Raw genomic sequence first — 22081 nt, forward strand, 5'->3', positions numbered from 1 at the left:
AAGTCTGAATAAGGCAAGGGGAGGGTTTTAGGTCACCCTGAAGATACACATTAGGGTCTAATCTATCTCAAAAAATAAAGTATGAACCACAAGTTACTAAGGTTCTACTTTCACCTTGCTCTTACTTTTTTGTCTCTTTAAAATATAACTGATATTATTATAAGACTTTTAAAAATGGCATGGTCTCACGGTTGCCAGTCAGTTTTTAAAATCCCAAGCTCAAGAGATCGTTCAGCAAAAATCAATTGAAAATAAAAACATCCACTCCAAAAACATCTTTCTGCTTAAGACCCAGAGTAGCTGGCACTATATAAATGTGCCAGTCTAAGCTACACAGCAAAACCTTGCCACAAAATGCAAAATAAAAAAATAAGATTCAGGTGGTGGTGTGTCCCTTTAATCCCAGGACTCAGAAGGTAGAGGCAGATGGATCTCTGTGGGTTCAAGGCCAGCCTGATCTACAGAGCAAGTTCCAGGGCAGCCAAGGCTACACAGAGAAATCCCATGTCAAAGTAACCAAACAACAACAAGAACAACAAAGTGACATAATTAAAAATATAATAGAATCTGAATCTTTGAAATCAAGAAGCTCAAATCTGTACAGTTTAAATAGGTTATCAGATAAAAATTACATTTTCAGCCTTTACTCCCAGCACTCGGGAAGCAGAAGCAGCTGGATCGCTGAGTTTAAATTTGGCCTGGCAGACAGAAAGAATTCCTGGACAGTAAGCTCTACACATTGAGAAACAGTGTCTCAAATAAAATAAAAAATAAGGGAGACCTGAGTGACATGGAGCTGCCTGGAGCTTAGCACTTACCCCTTTCCTCATGAATCAGACCCTCTCCCCCCAAATATTACATTTTGAAAGACTTTGTTGGGGGGGGGGGTGTTAGAGACAGGGTTTCACTGTAGTTTTAGAGCCTGTCCTGGAACTAAAGACTTTATAAAATTTATTTAATTTTATTTTATGTACACTGGTGTGAAGGTGTTAGTTCCCCTGGAACTGGAGCTACAGATAGTTGTGAGCTGCCAGGTGGGTGCTGGGAATTGAACCCAGGTCCTCTAGAAGAGCAGTCAGTTTTTAACCCCCAAGTCATCTATCCAGGCCCTTGAAATACTTTTTTGACACAGGAAACACAACAAAATTCTGATTGAGAAAGTACTGAATAACAGGGCCCTAGTTTTCTATCCTACCTCAAACTTCATAAACTTTCTAGAACATGCCCTTTGAAATACACAAAACACACTTTTTGTATTGAATTAAATAGAATAAACCTATCTTTGTGAAAAAGAAAATAAACATGATAACACTAAGAGTCACAATCCCAAAGCTAACTGGAAATAAAGCCAAGACTCCTCCCAAAACAAACAAACAAGTCCCATGGATCCAATTCAGGGTATTTTCCACTGTATATTATTTAAGTTCAGTATCAATTTCTCATTTTCTAATACTGTCTGTCTCCTTGAATCGACATGTACAATGACCTTAAACAATGCTAACAGGTTATATAATACTATTAACAGATTACCCCGGAGATAAAATTTAAGAATCACCAGCTTATCATAATCTTATTGCCTCAAAATAACAAGGGCACTTTACCTTATTCATCTTTTAGTGCCTTTTTTGAGGTGGGTAGCCTCAATATGCAGCGCAGGCTGTCCTAGTACATGTTACCTTCTTGCCTAACTTTCCCAAGTACAAAAATTACAAATGTATATCACTGTATATGATATCTATTCATCTTTAGATTGTCAAACAAAGTGTAGTTTCTTGGCACCTATTAGGTACTCAATAAATGTTTATCTTCTAAAACATAGCCTTTTCCCTCTTGCTAGCACTTGCTACTAGACTTAACTGTTAAATCAAGCAAAAATAGTGAAATCTCACTATGTTACATTTGGAGTTATCAATCATTAGATACAGAGGATAGGCTAAATTAATGCACAACATGAAAGGGGAAAATTGATGTTAAAATTCTAAGTGCTATACTAAATTAACTGGCATATTAATTATATTGCTTGCCCACTGAAATGTCTGACTAACCTTTAGCCAGCATTATTTTGTTGCCTTATCTGGCCTCACTGAATGAAAGCAATAAACTACAAGTGTTCTAGACTAGAATGTAGAGCCCAATCCAAAGTCTGCTAATATAAGCAATATAACACTGAGCAATTCATTTTTTCATCTTTGGATCCATATCGGCCTGAAAAAGAGAATTTCATACTGGGGATGTGTGCAGTCTTACCTGTTCTTTTTAAGTTCTAGGGACTGATACAGAGCCTAGTGAATATTATGCAAACATTCTGTACTGAATTAGAATCCCAAACTCTTTGAAGCATTTATCCCCAATCCAAAATATTTACCATTTTAAAAACTGCATAACGTAAATGAGGTTGGTAAATATGGAAAAAAGCAAACACTTAAGTACCAAATAATGCAATGCTATATAAAAATATTATTGATTATGATTCTGTTTGTACAGTCTGATATATCCAGAGCTGGCTTTGAGCACATGATCCTTTTTCTATCAAATGCAGACATTACAATTGTGAGCATTGACTCTCTTTATTTTATAATTTTATGTGTATGGGTGGTTTGCATGCAGTGCCCATGAAGGCCAAAAGGGGGCACTGAATCCCCTGGGATTGGAGTTAAGAGTTGGCTGTGAGAAACCGTGTGTGTGCTGGGAATAGAACCCAGGTCCTCTGGAAGAGCAAGCTGTCAGGAAGCTTAAACACTGAGCCATCTCTTCAATCTATCTTTGTTTTTGAAGCAGGGACTCACAATGTAGCCTAGGTTGAACAAGAATTTGCAGTTACCCTGCACTGTTTCCAGTGATTAAGCTGCCAAGTCTGGCTCCCCCCCTCTTTCTTCTATTGGTGTATATTCATTGTACAAAACAATGTTATATTTCCACATATTATATAATGTACTCTGGTCAACTTTTAACCTTTTCTTTGAGATGTTCAAAATCAAACCCAGAGCCTTGTAAATGGTAAGCAAGCACTCATTGTACCACACTGAGCTACATCTCCCAATACAATCTTTACATGCTCAAAATTTTTAAAAAAATAATTGTAATTCGGAAAGACCATGTGATTCAGATTTATCTACATGTCAAGTTTGATATCCGAATTCTACAGTTTGCTACACAATTTGATAATCAGGAAGCCTACCATAACCTTTTTACCATTTCACACGAACAGGGGAACAATAAGTGGTAGTCAAAAGAGAAACATAAATACCCAAATAATCAAACCTGCTCTGTTAAGACAACATAAGCCACACATTATTATATAGTATAAATCACTGACATATGACTAGATATGGCAATAAATACCTATTCCAAATACTTATGCTGATACTCAGCTTTGTATACTTTAAAACTTTTTAGTAATAAAATCAAAACTCATTTATAGCAAAACATTCAAACATACATTTAAGGCACAGGAGAAAAGCAAAGAGAAAAGCTTTCCATCTCTCTTCTTCGAAGTATCCAGTGTTAATCACTTTTCCCATGTGTCTTTCAAGGATCCAGGGAACCCAGTCCAAGAAGACACAAACTTAGGTTTTTTGTCTGTCAGAATTCTGTTTGGCCTAAGATGTTTTCCATTCTTAAGTAATGGGGGAAAGCAATCCCAGGCACAATCTTTACACATATGTTCAGTACATACATGTTCAGTTCACTGGGAAAGGTGCAGGCGCCAAAATGAATTAGTATTATGCAGTACAGAAAGGTTACAAAGAACAGAGTTAGATTTTGTACTTAGAGGATATATGAAGCCACAGGAGCGAGGTGGTCAGGAGCCACCGAAACTGAGTTCTAATCCTGTAACCTTAGGCAAGTCATGAAACCTTGAGCCTCAGTTTCTGTTTTGTAAAGCAAAGGATTGAGCCAACTCTAAAAGAATCATAGCTGATTCTAAGATGGCCGGCTCTTAATAGTGTTCTCTTGAACTGGCCACCAAAAAAAAAAAAAGTATTAAGGAGAAAAGAACGAAGAATACTAACTACAGCAATCCCCAGTCTTACAAGATTAAATCTCAATGACTCCTTCATTATCAAGGCACAGATGTGATGACTGGCTCATTATCAAGGTACGGATGTGATGACGGAAGTAGTGACATAATTGTGCTTGAAGGCAAAGTAGTAGATTAATAAAATCTGGGAAGTTTGTTCTTCCCAAAGTTTCCGTGAAAACGTCTTCCTTTCTGGAGAGCCACTGCAGTCACCATTGCCCTCCCTTAGAAGAACAACACCTCCCCAACTCAAGCAAACTGTGGAGTTACAATAATGAAACTGAAAGTCAATTTGACATTTTTCTTTCAAAACCATGCAGGGCAAGTGACCAGGGGTGGCAAGAATGATCAGCTATTTCCTCCTCTGGAAGCTCTTTGGCCCTCATTCTTCTGGTTTCGCACAGCCTTGCCAGGAACACACTCTCCTGCCCCATACGTGAGACTGGGGGGGATAGGGAGGTTGATCACCTTTTTTTTTTTTAGTTAACTAGATTTACCTTAGGTGTCACGAAGTTTAAGGAGGCTGACCCGAAAGCTTGAAGCCGGCCACCCTACCCACGGCTTCCAGGATCAATCCCGGGAACTTTGGACAAGGAGCCCAGTCCAGCATTCCCCGCGGGCGGGCGGGCAGGCGTGCGGGCGCGGCCTTCCCGCCCAACTAGGCAGAACTAGCCCAAGCGGAAGGGAGGGGGAAGAGGATGAGGGCGGGGAGGAGGAGGAGGGAGGAGAGAGGAAAAGGAGGGGAGGGCGGGAAACCCACAAGAACTATACCCACCGCACCGAGTGAGCCCGTCCCAAGCACCGTGAGCGACCGTTCCCGAGGGGAGGGTCCCGGAGGAGGGGCAGCCCGAGCCGGATCAGGAAAACCCAACTCCGCTGGGCGGCGGGCCGCGGCCTAGGAGAAGGAAACGGAAATCGCTATGACTCCCTCCCTCGGCCTCCACAGGCCGGACGGTCCTCTCAGAGAAAACTCTGGGACCGGAACCAAGTGCGTCCACGTCAAAAAAGCCGCCGGGTGCAGTCCGCCAGCTTTCCAGGCCAGCCCAGCCATTGGCCTAAGGCCATGTCCTTCCCACCTCCCCCCGGGGAGCTCGGCTCCCGCCCGACAAAGCCCCTCCTTCTTTTCCGCTCCGCCATCTTCCAACCTACCGCTCGGGCCCGAGTGGCCCTCGATTAGCGTCGCGCCCGCTCGGGCGACCGCCAACGTCCCGCCGCTTCCCGGAGCCGGAAGGGGGCATGGAGAAAAAAGCCAGTCCTCCTCATTATGCAGCCCGACCCCCCCCCCCCCCCGCCTGCTCCAAGCCAGACCCTGACCCAGCGGGCGCACATGCGCACAGGTCACCTCGCAGTCCCCGCCCCCAACTCAAGCGTTTCCTCTTTTAGCATCCAGGACTTTTTTTTTCCCCCATGGTCTTTACCTGGACTTTAGGGTGAGGAGTAGGGGAATACAGGTAAGAGGATTAAAATCCGAGGGAGAAGGATCAGAACATTCTGGTTCCTTACTGGATACCAGGGACTTTTATAACGTATTCTTTGTTGTTATTTTGTAAAGCCTAAATGGCAGGACACCCCTATTAAACTCCCTGTCCGGGGGGAACCGAGACCTAGAGAAAGTGAGAGATGTTTGATTTGCGAAGAGAAAAAAAAAAAAGGAAAAGAACGAAGATGGAAAAGAAACACGAAGAAGTCTTTGTACACAAAATGATGATCATGCCCCTAGGTTATTCAGATATGTATGTTTGTAGGGTTGTCAGAGAAACGTGAATTTAGGTTTCAGGAATGTGGGCACTTGGTGGCTAGTGTAGTAAGATGGATTCTGAATCTCATTTCCAAGATCATGAGTACCATCTGCCTGGTTAAATAATGCTGCCTTTGATGAAAAGGAACTTGGAAAAGAAGAAGAGTATTTTTGGCCCTTAAACTTTTACTAACGTAAAACCTCTTCTCATGCCATCTTTTTTTCTTTTAAATGACTACACTGATTTAGTGTGTGAGGCTAGAGGCAACTTGGGGTGTCCTTTCTCTCCCAGCACGTGGGTTCTAGAGATGAATCCAGGCCCTGATGTTACTCTTAGAGCGCTGAGGATTCCTTCTGACCTACTGTGATAATAGCAATTGCCTGCAAAGACGGGATGAAACTCATTGGTGGAGCACTTGTCTAGTGTGTGTGAGGTCTGGGATTCCAACCTTATCACTGCCAAAACAAAACTGTAAACAAATATTTACCTTATTTTTCAGAGCACTCTTACTTAAATATGAATTAGTAACCCCCCCCTTTTTTTTTCTTTAGATGAAAATCTTACCAAGCCACCTTCAATTTCCTTGAGAAAAATCAGGAGTTCAAGGTAGCAAGTTTGAGTCCAGCCTAAGATGAATGGGACCCTGTCTCAAAACAAAACAAACAAAAATTCACCTCAAGCGACCCTTCTGTGTCTTTATAGTAAGTTGGTCTGTCGTCGCCACATTTTAAAAAGGCTGAAGTAATTGTGCTAGTCTGTGTTATTCAACCCTGGATCTTCTGCTCACACATCTGCCCAACCATCACCCAGTCGGATTTCTCTGGTCTTAGGCTTGTCCCACTTCCCCCAGTCTAGCTTTCAGGAGGCTGAGTTCAATCCTTCCATTCTGACGTCAGGATAAGAGTAAATCCCCTTAGCCGTGAGTTCACGCTCCCCTATGACAATGTATAGTGGCTTCTAAGAAAACTACTTATCTTGCCCTGGCTCTCTTGCCAGTTTCCCTGCCTTCCGGTAATTTATTGAAATTAGCTCAACAGAAACAGCGCCTTCTCTAACCCCCTTACCTGAAGATTATGTTTTCTCATTTTCTGTTCTCGTTTATTCTTTGAACTTAAAGTGTTTTTTTAGAGTCTTTATTGTTGTTTGGGGCTTTTGTTATTTTGTTTTTTGAGACAAGGCCTCACTAAATAGCCCAGGCTGTCTCAGAAGTCCTTGTGTAGGCCAGGCCAGCCTGAAACCAGTGATCCTTTTAAGTGCTGGCTTGGGGTTTTTGCGTCAAGGTCTCGTGTACCTCGTGTTTGCTGTAAACTTGCTACTTGGCCGTGGATAACCTTGAATTGCTGATCTTCTTGCCTGGGGGTATTGCAGTATTGTGATTGACACACCACACCTGGCTTTATTTTGTGAGGCAAGGCTGTGCTACAAAGCCTTCTCTGGCTACATATTCCAAGCTGGGCTCAAACTCATTCATGGCAGTCCTATGCCTCCACCTTTTGAGTGCTGACATTATACATTCGAGATTATATCCCGATCAGGTAGCATTGTTTTTATTGTAAAGTGTACACAAATTTACTATTTTAACCATTGTAAGTGAAAGAAAATGAGCACATGACTGCTCCAAGGTATGGCTGAAGAGGAGGATTCAGTCAGAGGCATCTGGGAGGGCCAAGGCTGAACTAGGCCACGAGAGAGAGCAGGGAGCAAGAGAGGAAGAGAAGAGAAAGAGAAAAGGAGAGGGAGCAAGAGAATCAAGAGAGAAGCCAAGGACCAAGAGTACTCTTGGAGAAAATGGCAGGTTTGTATAGGAATGAGAAGCTGGGGGAAGAGAAGCAAAGGTCAGTCCCTGGACAGGAAAGGTTCAGGGTAGGGAGTGGGGGGAGAAGTGCTGGGTGGAGCCATAGGTTCTGTGAGTAGGCCTTGTCCTGGGTTTCTTTGGAATCTGGCAGGAAGTACATAGTTCAGTGGCATCACGACCATTCCTGTTATTGTGCAACCATCACACTGTCCATTTCTAGAACTTTTCCATCTCACTTCATGGTGAAAGTCAGTGCTTTGTTACAGCGCGCAGTGCAGTATGTCACACAGTACGGCTGCTTATATAAATGTCTCATCTCTCTGATGGGGTAAGCTCATTTATGGGAAGATCTATGTCAAACTCATTTTTGGAAAATCCTTAAAGTCATCTTTTACGAATTTTCAGTTTATTCACGGGAGCAGATGCCATGTCACGTGTGTGGAGGTCAAAGGACAGCTTGCTAGAGTTGCCTCTCCCTCCACCATTTTGGTTCTAGGAATCAAAGTCAGGCCGCCAGGCTTGTTAGTGAGTCTCTTTACCCTTTGCTCCCTCTCGCTAGCTCTTCCTTTGTTGTTTTTCAAGACAGTCTTGTATATCCCAGGCTTATTACATAGCTGGAACTTTTTTCTTTCTTCTTATTAAGGTGTGTGTGAGAGAGATGTGTGTAAGTACAGGCTTGTCCGTTCCACAGGCACATGACAGGCATGTATATGTGGGGGTCAGAGGGCATATTTCAGTAGTTTTCTACCTCTACCATTGCTTCCAGGAATCAAATTCAGGCTACCATGCTTGCAAGAGAGATGCTTTTACCTGCTGAGCTCTCTTGTAGGCCCAACCTTGAATTTATCTTCCTTTCTCTACCTCCCTGTTGCAGGGATTATAGGTGTGTACCGCCATGCCCTGCTTATGCTGTGCTGGTGAACTGGGGACTCTGCATACTAGGTAAGCCTTCTCCCCACAGCTGTGGCCCCCAACCCCTGGACACATCTAGACCCTCTCATCTCACATCCAACCCACCAGGAAAGCTTGCCATTGCTCTCTTCAAAAAGGTCCAGAATACTAGTTTCCATCAATGTCAGCCCCCTCCTTCATCAAGTCCATCCCTCTCCTGGCTTGCAGTAGCTTCCTCATTGGTCTTCTCAGTTCCTTCTCCCCTTTATTTCCACAGCAGCCAGTTACGCGTGGAAACCACAATATAGATCACTTTTCTGCTCAGATCCCTTCGCTGGCTCTCCAGTTCACTCAACCAAAGGCCACCTCCAAAGGTAACGTTTCTGCTACTACATGACATCCCACAGTCTTCATCTCTTACTAGTCATGTGCTTACATGTGTTTCTTCTGCATAGAATTAGTGCTGGCCCATGTGACTGATAGAATACAGAAGTGGTGATGCATGACATTTAAGGTGAGGTCATTAAAGGCCTTGTGGTTTCTGCCTTGCTCTCTTGGGTTGGTTGCTGTGCATTAAGCCAGGCATGTTTGCGTCTTCAAACCAGAAGGTGAAACTAACTGCAATGGTTCGGTACTCTAATCCCAATACTCAGGAGGCCAAGGCAAGCAGGTTAGGAATCTGAAGCCAGCCTAGTCTACATAGTAAGACCTTAATTCAAGAAAGAAAACAGACTATTGGCACAAGCCTGTAGTCTAGTCCTTGGAGGCAGAGGTGGAAGCAGGAAGACCAGGATTTCCAGATCACCCTTAGCTACCTAGGAAGCCAACCAGGGCTACATATCTCAAACCCCACCCAAAAGAGAGGAGAGAAGGAAAAGAATGAAAGGTGAGAAACTAGAACTAATAAGGAGAAAATGAGTTCTACCCTTTCCCATCTTTTTTCCCTGTGGACCAGCCAGTTGACACACTTTGAAGAGGCTACTTCAAGCCTAAGATTACTGTGGCTACAATCTCTTGAGGACTGATTGGCATGTAGCTCAATTGGTCGTACAGCGCTTGCCCAGCATGCATGAAGCCCTGAGTTTTACAGTACCATGTAAACTTACTATGGTGGTACATACCTATAATTTCAGCACCTGGGAGGTTATCCTCAACGACATAGTGAATTTAAAGCCAGCTTGGGATACATGAGACCCTTTCTTAAAAAAAATAAATCACGTTAGGTGGTAATGGCACACACCTTTAGTCCCAGCACTCAGGAGGCAGAGGCAGGTGGATCTCTGTAAGTTCGAGGCTATCCTGGTCTACAGAGTGAGTTTCAGGACAGCCACACAGAGAAACCTTCTCGAAAAACCAACCAACCAAACAAACAATAAATAAATAATAAACAAATCCCCTGTCTTAGTTAAGGCTTCTGTTGCTGTGAAGAGATACCATGACCATGGCAACTCTTATAAGGAAAACATTTCAGTGAGGGGGCGCTTACAATTTCAGAGCTTCAATTCATTATTATCATGGCAGGGAGCATGGCAGCGGGCCGACAGATGTGCTAGAGAGTCCCACATCTTGCAGGCAACAGGAAGTGCTCTTAGATCCTGGGTTCTAGGTATCCCAAGCATAGAAAACTTCAAAACCGGCTCCCACAGTGACATACTTCCTCCAGCAAAGCCACACCCACTCCAACAAAGCCACCCTTCCTAATAGTGTCACTGCCTATGAGATTGTGGGAGCCAATTACTTTCAAACTACTGCATCCCCCAAACAAAACCATATAACCTATTGAGAACCAAAGCTAGAGCTAGCCAGATAAACCTTTCTCCTGAACTTGGGTGCATTGTTTGTTTTTCTTTTTCCTTTTGTATGTGAGTCAGACAACTTTAGATAATGTTTCTCAAGAGCTATGCTGATTAGATTTTTGTTCATTTGTCACAAGCTAAAGTTTGTGATAACCTCATTTGAAAAAAATACCTCTATCATATTGACATATAGGCAAGTCTGTGTGGTATTTTCTTGATGAATGATGTTGGCGGGTCCAGCCCACTGTGAGTGGTGCCACCCCTAGGCAGATGGGCTTAGGCGGGATAAAAAAAAAGCATATTGAGCAAGCCATGAAAACAAGCCAGAAAGCAAACATTCCTCTTAATTGTCTCTGCTTCAGTTCCTGCCTCCAGAGTCCTGCCTCGAGTTCCTGGCCTGACTTCCTTCCATGAAAAGCTGTAAACTGTAAAATGAAAAAAGCTCCTTTGACCCCAAGTTGCTTTTGATCGTGTTGTCTATTACATCAGCAGAGAAGCAAACTAAGACACGAGCTGCAGACCTGGCTCTGGAGCCAAGGACTCTCGTGTTGCCTGGAGCTCACTGTGTGTACCAGGCTGACTAGCCAGGGAGTCCACCCGTCTCCACCTCCGCAATGCTTGGCTTACAAGGCCGTGTGCTACCATGCCTGTTTCCACCATAGGTTCTGGGTGTTCAAGTCAGGTCTTGATGCTTGCGAGGCAAGCACTATCCTTCCTCCCAGCCTTACAGCCTTACTTCTTTGTTTTTCAGAAGCCAAGTTTTAGAGCGATTTACTAGTGTATTACACACAGGCAGATACTAAAAGTTATCCACAGACCTCCTCCCTGTCATCCCCATGTCCTCTCCTCTCACCTTTTATTCCCTTAGCTTTCATGCTGCAGAGTCGTCACTGCCCATGCTGCCTGGAGCACTGTCTTCATGCCCAGTCTATCTATGGCTTGTCCTTCACCTCTCTTGTCATCTTTGCTTAGTTGTCACCTTCTCCAAAAGGCCTCCAGGGACCACCATGTTTAGGACGTGTAGCAATGAGTCCCCAGGATTGTTCCCAAGAATTAAAATTATAATTGATCCAACCAATTCTCTTATTCTCCTTTCCCTAACTCTATATTTTCTGTTCCAACAGCATCTATTATTTCATTTTTAATTTTTTTTGAGACAGGGCCTCTCTAAATAGTCCAGGCTGGCCTGAATTGCTATGTAGAACAGGCTGGCCTCAAACTCAGAGAGATTCTTCTGCCTTGGCCTCTCAAGTACTGGGACTAAAGGTATGTTCCACCATGATCAGCTATTTTTCCTTTTTAATATTTTTATACTTAGTTTAAAAATAATAGAGTTTTTTCTTTTCATTGTTTTTTGGTTTTTTATTCTTTTATTTTTTTTGATTTTTGGAGACAGGGTTTCTCTGTACAGCCTTGGCTGTCCTGAAACAGGCTCTGTAGACCAGACTGCCTTGAACTCACAGTGATCCTCCTGCCTCTGCCTCCCAAGTGCTGGGATTAAAGGCGTGTACCCCACAGCCTGGCTCAGAATAATAGATTTTATTATGATATTTTCATACTTAAAATATCAGCTGTCTTGCTCATATTCCTCCCACTCTTTTCATCCATCGCCTGTATTTTCTGATGCAGTATATAGTTATCTTACTCTTTTCTCTTTTAAAAATATTTATTTTTATTTTTAATTATGTGTATATGTAAATATCTGTGTTGGGGGAGTATGTGCACGAGTGTAGATACTCAGAAAAGCCATAAGAGGACATCAGATCTATTGGAACTATAGTGGTTACAGACCTCCCAGCATGAACGCTGTGAATGCTGGGAATTGAACTGAGGTCCTCAGGAACAGCAGTACCTGCTCTTAACCATTGAAACATCTCTCCAGCTGTTTCTCTTGTTTTTGTTTTCGATAGAATATCTTTTATTGCTGCGTGGTGGTGGCACATGTCTTTAATCCCAGCCCTTGGGAGGCAGAGGCAGGCAGATCTCTGTGAGTTCGAGACCAACCTGGTCTGTGGAACAAGTTCCAGGACAGGCTTCAAAGCTACAGAGAAACCGTATCTTGAAAAACCAAAAAAAAAAAAAAAAGATTATCTTTTATTTATTCTTTGACAATTTTATATATGTAAACAATAAATCTTGATCATATGCACCCAAATTCCCCTTTCCCACTCCACATAGGAACTCCTACCTCCTTCCCACTTCTCATTAGGCAGCCTCAACATACCCCCCATTCCATGTCCTCTCAGCTGTTCTTGTTTTCTTATTTTATATGTATTAATGTTTTGCCTGCATGTATGTCTGTGCAGTTTGTGCATCCCTGGTACTTGCAGGGGTCAGAATAAAGCACTGGATCCACTGGAACTGAATTTGCAGGTGGTTGTAAACTGCCATGTGGGTTCTGGGAATCGAATCCAGGTCCTTTGGAAGAGCAGCCAGTGCTCTTAACCACTGAGCCATCTTTCAAGCCCTCATCTGTTTTATTTACTGTGTATTTCCTCCTTTTATCCCTGCTATAATAAAACCTTCAAGAACAAAAGGATCAGGAGCCAAGCATGGTCCTGTACTTCTGTAACCCCAGCATTTAAGAGGGTGCTGCAAAAAGCAAGAGTTTGAGGACAGCGCCACTCCATAGTCAAACCTTGTCTCAAATAAAGATAAAACAGGGACTGGAGAGATGGATTACTGATTAAAAATGCTTTCTGTTTTTGCAGAGGACCTTCACTAAGTCCCCAGTGCTCACATAGTGATTCCAAACCATCTGTTCACTCCAGTTACTGGTGATCTGATGCCCACTCTCTGCCTGAATCATCAGGTAGCGTAAACGAACTCTTGCAGTCTCACATACAAATAAGAAAAAAAAGAAAGGAAGAAAGGAAAAAAACTACAAAGAGCAGAGGCCTTTCTGTTGTTCACAGATATAGCCCAATTGCTCACAACAACATCTGATGTGGTAAGTGTTCAGCAGATGTTTGTAGAATGGATAAACAAGCATTTTGTGACTAATTTAGACCCTTGGTAAATAGTGAGTTGTCCATTGGGAGATATGATGTCTAGGTTCTATGTCCAAGGACTCATAGAAATGCTAAATTAGGAAAAAATCTATTGAGAGCTTATTCTTACCTGTGCAAGGATATTTGCTTGGAATTTTCTAAGCTAAGGAAAATATTAGAGAAAAGTATACAAGATCCAAGACTGCAACCAGTGAAAGCAACAATGTTTAAGCTTAGGCATGATGGCACACACCTGTAATCTTAGTATTTATAAAGTGAAGACAGGAGGGCCAGAAGTTCAAGACCATCCATGGCTACATAGTGAGTTTCAAGCCAACCTGAGACACTTGAGACCCAAACTCAAAACAAACAAACAAGAAACAGAAAATCAAAACCTTTCCAGTGGCCCTCTAAATGATTAAAACAGGAATTTAGTATGCTGCCACATAGGAGAAAAAAAATGAATGGCCTAAGAAGTCATAGGAAATTAGGAAAAGATAAAAGAATCAAGTACAAACAGAAGCATCTGCTTTGAGTAGGAGAAAGTACACTCCTTCCAAGACTAAAATGCATTGGATGCAGCTAAATAGAGGAGAATATTTGACAGTAGTCGCCACGCTTAAGTGGTAACTAGGTTTCATTGAAAGCAAAATTCATACTTACAGGCTGAGGGTAGTCACAGTGGTTTAACATTGGAACTTTTTTGCAAGAAGTTTTAAGTTAGAGCCCAAATATAGTAGATCGAAAGCAGAACTCCCTTGATTGAAGGGGTGTGGGTGGGGTGAGTCCAGCCTTTGCCATAAGAACTATTGTCGTATGCGTTTTTACAGGAAGAGGTACATACCTGTCAAAGATCACACTGGTATGTCAGAGAGGATGGCCTTCCTGAAGATCATTTATGGTAATCAATTGGCAACTACTTGTAGCATCTGCTTTTCTACCCTCTGGCTACTTCCTTTCCTCCTTCCTTTCTTCCTTCCTCCTTTCTCCCCCCTCCTGCCCTCCTTTACCCTCCCTCCCTCCCTCCTTCTCCTTTCTTTCCCTCTTTCCCTCCCTCCCTCCCTCCCTCCCTCCCTCCCTCCCTCCCTCCCTCCCTCCCTCCCTTCCTTCCTCTCTCTCCCCCCTCTCCTTCTATCTCCCCTCTTTTCTTTCTTAATAAGGTCTCCTACTGTAGGCTAGACTGGCTTGGAACTCCTGGAACTCCTCCCACTTCAACTTCCTGTAATGTGAGGTGTGGGCCAATCATTCTGGATTATCTCCTGAATTTTGCTCTGGTATCTCTATACCTGAACTTTCCCTCACTTCTTGCAGCTGTAATTTCCTGTCTGTGTAAATCATGAGCTGACAAAGCTGCTATCTCTATCTAGCCCTCCCTTTTCCTTCTCTGCCTTTATCTTCTAGGGACAGGGTCATAGTTTGGGGTGGGGTCAAAAGAGCACACAGTCATCTCAAACTAAGAGAAAAGTCCACCCAAGCTTTCTTTTTTTTAAAAAAAAATATTTATTTATTATTACATAGTGTTCAGTCTGCAGGCCAGAAGAGGGAGCCAGATCAAATGACAGATGGTTGCTGGGAATTGAACTCAGGACCTCTGGAAGATCAGCCAGTGCTCTTAACCTCTGAGACATCTCTCCAGCCCCCATCTAAGCTTTCTTTTTTTTTTTTTTTGGTTTTTCGAGACAGGGTTTCTTTGTGGTTTTTGGAGCCTGTCCTGGAACTAGCTCTGTAGACCAGGCTGGTCTCGAACTCACAGAGATCCGCCTGCCTCTGCCTCCCGAGCGCTGGGATTAAAGGCGTGTGCCACCACCGCCCGGCCCATCTAAGCTTTCTATATACTAGTCCAGTCCTATGGCTATACACTGTCTCTGCACTGTTCAAAGAGACAACAATCTCAAAACAGTCAAGGTCAGGGAATTGTCCCTGTGAGTCTGGATTGGGGGAAGTAAAAAACTACTGGAGTTGAGGTCCAGGAGGGAAGCAGGCTTATTGGAGGGTCACTATGAATAATCAGATGTGTGTTTAGATAGAAAGACTATGAACCAGAAGCCAGAGTACTGAACAGATTCGTATCTTAAATGTAGATAATTGCAGTTAGTTCATCACAGTCTATGTGTTCTTTTTGTTTTTTTTTATTTTTAAATTTTTAATTTTATTATGTGACTGTGATTGTGTATGTATGATGTATGAGCATGGGTGTTTGTGTGCAGTGTCTGGGTTTGGAGGTCAGAAGACAATTTTCACATGTTGATTCTCTCCTTCCACCTTTAAATCTGGGAATTGAACTCAGATCATCAGGCTTGCAAGGCAAATACATGCTTTTACCCCCAAGCCATTTTCTTGGCCCTCAGAATTTTAATAAAAGGGCTGAAGATGTAACTTGGTGATAAGTGCTTATCTAGCACATACAAGATCCTGTGTTCAATCCTAGTACCTGGATGAAGAGGGGTTAGGGAGAAAATTCCGACTGTCCCAGAATCAAATGGAAAGGACCGAGGAACTAAACTTCTCCCCAGAATCTAGCCCAGAGTGACTGAATATGAATCATGTCCTGGAACTAGAACTTCCCCAAAGATCTCCCAGTGCATCTGACTCACCACCAGGTTTCAGAATAACTTGTCTATAGAATTAAAGCTCAAATCCATTCTAAGACATGTGTGCACTCAGTTGTCTCTTCTCCAATGTGTGTGCTGGATCCCTATCTCCTAGTACCTTAGAATGTGACTGTATTTTGAGAAAGGGCCTTTGAAGAGGTATTTAAATTCAAGTGCAACTCTCAGGGTGGAACCTGCTAAAACCTTATTGCTGTCCTTATCATAGGACAGAAGACCATTAAAAGCAACATCAACTGGGTGGTGGTAGTACACAGGTTTAATCCCAGCACTTCAGAGGCTTAGGCAGGCAGATCTCTGTGAGTTCAAGCCCAGCCTGGTCTACAAAGCTAGTTCTAGGACTACACAGAGAAACCCTGTCTCAAAAATCCAAACAAAACCAAAAAGCCCACAAACAACAGCAGCCTTACTTAGAACTTGCTCACACCTTGAGCTTAGAATTTGTCCTTCAAAAACAACAAAAAGACTTTTAGCCTTCTGACCTGAGACCAAACAAAATTGCATCTGGTATATTTGTTATAGCAGCTCAAATGGACTAGGACAAATTTGTTGGAAGAGTTCCCTAGAGCCTCTGTCACTCTTTCCATCCTCCCTCCCACTCAGCCCTGTTAAAATCTGAATCGTCAGCATACTTCTCGAGTCACCTCCCGTATTCTGGTCTGGAAGATGGTGTTAGCAAAGTATGCCCCTCGTGGGGTTACGTGGAGAACAAACGTGATGTTCCTTAACATCCTTTTAATGATATCTAGTAAAGAAAGGCTCTCTCGTGATTGCTATAGTGACCACGGCAGTGAGGTTTGGCAGTAAGAGGAAGGAAGTTAGGCTCAGCTGCGCGCATAGCAAGGAAGGACCGTAATTTGTAGCCAAGGGAAAGGATGGGGGTCAGCAGATGGTAAACTACCAAGAGGAAATGTCAAATTCTAGGGGAATTTTTGCTGGAGGCAGGCCAGTGTGATGAGCACAGAATGAGGAAATTTGATCAGATACTGAGGGTGGTGGTTGCTAGAAACTCAGGTGTTTAGAAAAACTGGACTAACTGGACTTAGGACACAACCCTGTGTCCGAGAGGCTTTGTCACTGTGTGGCACAATCAGCACATAGTGTGAGAACGGCAGCAGAGCCGGGTGGTGGTGGTGCACGCCATTAATCCCAGCACTCAGAAGGTAGAGGCAGGCGGATCTCTGTGACTTTAAGGCTAGCCTGGTCTCAGAGCTAGTTCTAGGACAGCTAGAGCTGTTACACAGAGAAACCCTGTCACGAGAGAGAGAGAGAGAGAGAGAGAGAGAGAGAGAGAGAGAGAGAGAGAGAGAGAGAGAGAACGAGAGAGAGAACAGAAGGCATTAACTGCCATTCCAGTGTACAAGGCTTTTTGTTCCATTTCTATGCCTTATTATGTTTTGTCTCACTGCTTCATTTACCTAATTCTTTGTTGTCCTTCAGGATGGAAGTTTAGCAAGTTAAGGTGCTGAACACCTATAATCTCATCACAGGAATATCAAGAGTTCAGAGCCACAGCCCAGTTTAGTGGCGCACGCACACCTTTGGTGCTATTATTTAGGAAGCAAAGTCGAAAGTGGGTCTCTGAGTTCAAGGCCAGTCTGGTGCACAGAGTAAGTTCCAGAACAGTCAAAGCTACATAATGAGACCCTGCCTTGAAAAAAAAGCAGAACAATAAAAAAGTGTCCATAGCCAGCCTTGGTTATATAGCAAGTTTGAGGCCAGCCTGGGCTACATGAGACCCTATATTAAAAAGCAAATTACTGCTGAAGTCTGGTGTAGCCTGCTTTGATCTGCATCCAGGGCCTTTCTTGTTGCCTCCACCACAGAGAGAGAAGTCACTGCAGGGGTGGGCTTAGGTAGATGGGTGGTAGAGGGCTTTGGGTAGAGGGAACCTAACTTGAGACTATCCCGCATGCTTGGCATTCTTCTATGTTTGGGATCAGTACACGAATAAAAAGAATACCTGGGGATGCAGATGTACTTTAGTTGGTAGAATGCTTGTACCAGTGTCATATAAAGCAGGTATGGACCATCTCAGAATCTCGGAGGTGGAGACAGGAAGACAAAAAGTTCAAGGCGAGCCTGGGCTATGTGAAACCTTGTCTTGTAAAACAACAACAAAACAAAAACAACTAAAGCCAAAGTGCTTTCCATGGGGTTGGATAGATAGCTCAGCAGTTAAGAAGCACTTACATCTTAAATTAACCCATTTCTATTAATCTATGTATCGGCATGAGGCTGTGGCTTACTGGTAAGGATCCGGAGTCTGTCTCCTTCAGCAGCTACATTGCATATCTATCTATCTATCTATCTATCTATCTATCTATCTATCTATCTATCTATCTATCTATCTATGTTCAGATTTCCCACCTGGCTTTGCTCTGCTAAGCCATTGGCTGAAAGAGCATTATTTATTAACTAATGGTAATGAAACATATTCACAGCATAGAAAGGGGAACCCCACATCAAAACATGCTACAATTCCAGCACGTGGCAGCCTATGGCAAAAGGATGGTAAATTTAAGGCCAACCTGAGTTATATATTAAGTTCCAGGTCAGCCTGGGCTATGTAGCAAGACTCTGTTTCAAAAATGAATAAGCAAAAAATACCTTAATAGTGAAAAAGAAAACAACTCAATTACAAAATGTATGAGAGGAATAAGAATGTCAGAGCGACCTTATTGCTTTTGCTTAAGTTGGCCACTCTGTCTAAGTTAGTTTGAAAAACACTTGAGAAAAACAGAGAGTATGCGACAAGGACCATCTGGCTGTAGCTGATAATAATTGGAATGCTGCTGCCTCAAGGATAGCCAGGAATGGGCCAATCAAAAGCATGCTCATACTATGCTCCAGTTAGTACCCCAAGGCAGCTAGGAGTGTACCATTTCGAGCCCTACTCTTACCCATACCTCATTTGCATGATGACATTCTTCCCTTTGAATTTTCTGCCCTTTGTAAAAGTTTTCTGTTCCCAATTAGGTCTGTGCATGAAAATTAGGTGAAAGTTGGTGGACTTTTGCCTCTAAAAACCCAGAAGGGGAGCTCCTCCTGCCCTCACTGTGTTGAGTGTGCTGGACAAGTTCCTTGCCTGGCTTCTATCATGCTTACTTTGGAATAAACCTTGCCCTTGCATCCAAGTCTCTGGTCCTGGTGGCCTCTCTGGGGGTTGAGGGTCTGGGCACAACATGTAAAAGATGCCCAAATAGAAGTTTCTCAAAAGAAGACAGAAGAATGGCTAAAGGCACTTGGGAAGCAGAGACAGGACAGTTTTTGTGAGGTTGACTCTAGCCTGGTCTACATAGTGAATTCCAGGATAGCAAGGGCTTCATAGTAAACATGGCTAAAACATGTCTAAAAGTAGGTGGGAAAACTACATTCCACTAATCATCAGGAAAATGCAATCAGAACCATAATGAGATATCACCTCATACCCATAAGAATGGTTGTTTTAAAAAATATCCAGGGCTAGATCTGGGGCTTAGTTGAGTGCTTGCTTTGTATGCCAAACACCTTGGATTCAGTCTCTGGCATTTTATAAAACTGAGCATGGTGGCTGAGCAGTAGTGGCATATGCCTTTAATTCCAGCACTCAGGAGGCAGAGGCAAGAGGATCATTGTGAGTTCGAGTCCAGCCTGGTCTACAGAGTGAGTTCCAGGACAGAGAAACTCTGTTTTGAAAAACGAAACAAACAAACAAAACTGGGCATGGTGACACATGCCAGTAATGCCAGCACTGGAGTAGGCATGAGAATCAGGAGTTCAACGTTATCCTCAGCTACATAGTGAGCCTGAGGCTAGCCAAAGATTCTTGAGACCAAGTCTTAAAAGAAATCCAGTTTAACAGTCAATGATGGGAATGTAGAGAAAAGAGAATCTTTGTACACAGTTGGTATAAATGTTAACTAACACAGTCATTGAGGAAAACCAAATGGAGGCATGGGCACTTATTCCTGTAATGCCAGCATTATTTGGGTTCTTGTTGGTTTTATTTCTTTTGAGATAAAGTTTCATATAGACCAGGGTGGCATCTAATGTGAATTCAATATGTAACCTTTAATGAACTTGAACTCGTGATCCTTCTGCCTCTGCCTCCCAAGGGCTGGGATTACAGGCATGTGTCACCATTCCCTGCCTAATACATGGTACTGCTGTAAAAGTAAATCAGCTGGGCACAATTGGCCATGCTTCTAATTCCAGAACTTGGGAATTGTGTGAGGCAAGAGAATCAGAATTTCGAGGTACTCCTCAATACATAGGAAGTTTGAGGCTAGCCTGGGTTACATAAAACTCTCTTTAAAGAAGCAAAAATAAGCCAAGCATAGTAGCACAGGCCTTTAAACCCAGCATTCAGGGGCAGAGACAAACAGCACTCTTGAGTTTGAGGCCAGCCTGAGCTACATAGTGAGTTCAAGGACAGCCGGAGCTACATAATAGAAAACCATGGTCTCAAAATATTGATAATAATAATAATAACCAGAAAGTTCATATAAATTGTCTTTCATTCTAATTAATTTTTCCATTTTACTTACCCCACTGAATTTTACCTTAATGTAACATGATCTTATGCTTTAAAAATGTATGGATTGAATATTTATATGTTGAAGCCATAATTACCACTGGCTGCTAGGATATAAGGCCTTTGGGAAATAATTAGGTTTAAATGAGAGGTCTGAGAGTGTGTGTCTTATGTTGGGATTAGTGCCCTTGTACAAAGAGATCTTCGCAGGCATCCTGATGTGGGGACACAGGGATAAGAAGACTGTGCACAGTCCAGAGGAGCACATTTACCGACACTGTATGTGTTCATGCCTTTGTCCTGAACTGCCAACCACTGCCATTATAAATGTAAAACTCTAGGATAACTCTGAAGCCATTTCTGACAACTCTGAGGCCATTTCTGAGGCCTCTCAGCAGCAGTACTCTGCCCTCCCCTGGGAACCAAGGACCTAACAACTTCACATGCACGTACTAGAGTGTTGGGGATTTTCCATCTCCCTGTGCCCTTGTGGATGTTCTCCAGATAGAACTCAGTTATTGGAATCGGAGCAAGATAACCCTTAGATGTTGACTCAGTTCCTTGGCCTTGGTCAGGGGATATTGATTCAGTTCCTCAGATACGGTTAGGATGAAAAACAACCCCCAGACTCCCCCCTTGTTTCTGTGGCTTTTTACTTTAAAAATAGCCTGTACCAGCTATTTGGGGACTTTCTGGCTTCTCGAATGCTGAAAGACCCTGTCGCGACAGAATTAATTAAATCCTCTTGCTTTTACATCAACTGTGGTTTGAGAGTGGTCTCTTGGGGCAACTCCTCCTTGGTGATTGGACTTCAGGGTCCAACATAAGAAAATAACTTGCCTTTGTTCCAGTTAGCCAGTCTATAATATTTGGTTAAGGCAACTAGAGTGAGGGTGGCTGTTACTGATTGCTTCTCATATTTCTTTTCAGAAAAAAAAAAGTGAACCTAAAGCTATTCTTGAGAGCATCGTGGTAACACACACCTGGAATTTCAGCACTTGGGATGTGACCACAAGAGGATCAGGAATTCAAGGTCATCATCATCTGCCCTGTGAGTTCAATACTAACCTGGACTATATTAGATATAGAAAGTATTAGCAAACATGAGTTTTAATTTTTAAACATTTTTTTCTTTCACATATGAATGGGTGAATACTTCTTTTGCTTAGAATATGACAGAGTTTAGCATCAATTCTATTCATATTTTTTAAAGGGTATGTGTGAGTGAGTTTGTGTGTGTGTGTGTGTGTGTGTGTGTGTGTGTGTGAATACATGTATTTATAAAGGGGCACTGTATTTCTTGAAGCTGGGCCAGTGGTCAACTGCCACATGTGGTTGGTGAGATCTGAACTCTGAGAAACCAGTAAGTGCTCTTATTTTTTCAAAATAGGGCCTCACTATGTAGTCCTGGCTGTCCTGGGAACTCTCTCTGTAGACCAAGCTGGCCTCAAACTCACAGAGATCCATCTGCTTCTGCCTCCTGAGTACTGGAATTAAAGGTGTGCACTACTATGTCTGGCTTTTTAAGTGCGCTTAACCACTGCTCTCAGCCTTGTTTCTTTCTCTGTTTTTATTTTTCACCTTTTAAAGATTTATTTATTTATATTTTATGAGTATTATGTTTTGCCTGCATATATGTCTGTGTGAGGGTTTCTGGTCCCCTGGAACTGGAGCTATAGACAGTTTTTTTCTTTTCTTTTCTTTTTTTTTGTTTGTTTTTGGTT

General features: G+C 42.8%; 1 protein-coding gene and 1 long non-coding RNA gene across 7 annotated transcripts in view; one reads left to right on the forward strand and one right to left on the reverse strand.

Moving 5' to 3' along the window:
• The window catches only part of Xiap (X-linked inhibitor of apoptosis), a 45098-nt gene extending 39771 nt beyond the window's left edge, over positions 1 to 5327 (reverse strand). The window contains exons 1-2 of one of the 4 annotated variants that reach the window (XM_075958775.1): positions 5171 to 5327; positions 4797 to 4916 (exon numbers count right to left, since the gene is read on the reverse strand). The gene's annotated coding sequence lies outside the window, so the exon portion shown is untranslated. Of the gene's footprint in view, positions 1 to 4518; positions 4685 to 4796; positions 4917 to 5170 lie in introns of those variants that run through there. The other 3 variants (XM_075958778.1, XM_075958777.1, XM_075958776.1) reach the window with 3 other exon arrangements.
• LOC142841762 (uncharacterized) overlaps positions 5115 to 22081 on the forward strand; it is a 160241-nt gene continuing 143274 nt past the window's right edge. For 2 of the 3 annotated variants that reach the window (XR_012909091.1, XR_012909093.1), the window contains exons 1-8: positions 5115 to 5472; positions 6312 to 6461; positions 8430 to 8497; positions 8724 to 8820; positions 8902 to 8960; positions 12954 to 13192; positions 14063 to 14133; positions 21288 to 21408. This is a non-coding gene — a long non-coding RNA (uncharacterized LOC142841762). The remainder of the gene's footprint in view (positions 5473 to 6311; positions 6462 to 8429; positions 8498 to 8723; positions 8821 to 8901; positions 8961 to 12953; positions 13193 to 14062; positions 14134 to 21287; positions 21409 to 22081) is intronic. The other variant, XR_012909092.1, reaches the window with a different exon arrangement.

Source organism: Microtus pennsylvanicus, chromosome X (assembly GCF_037038515.1).
Source record: "Microtus pennsylvanicus isolate mMicPen1 chromosome X, mMicPen1.hap1, whole genome shotgun sequence".
NCBI classification, from domain to species: domain Eukaryota; kingdom Metazoa; phylum Chordata; class Mammalia; order Rodentia; family Cricetidae; genus Microtus; species Microtus pennsylvanicus.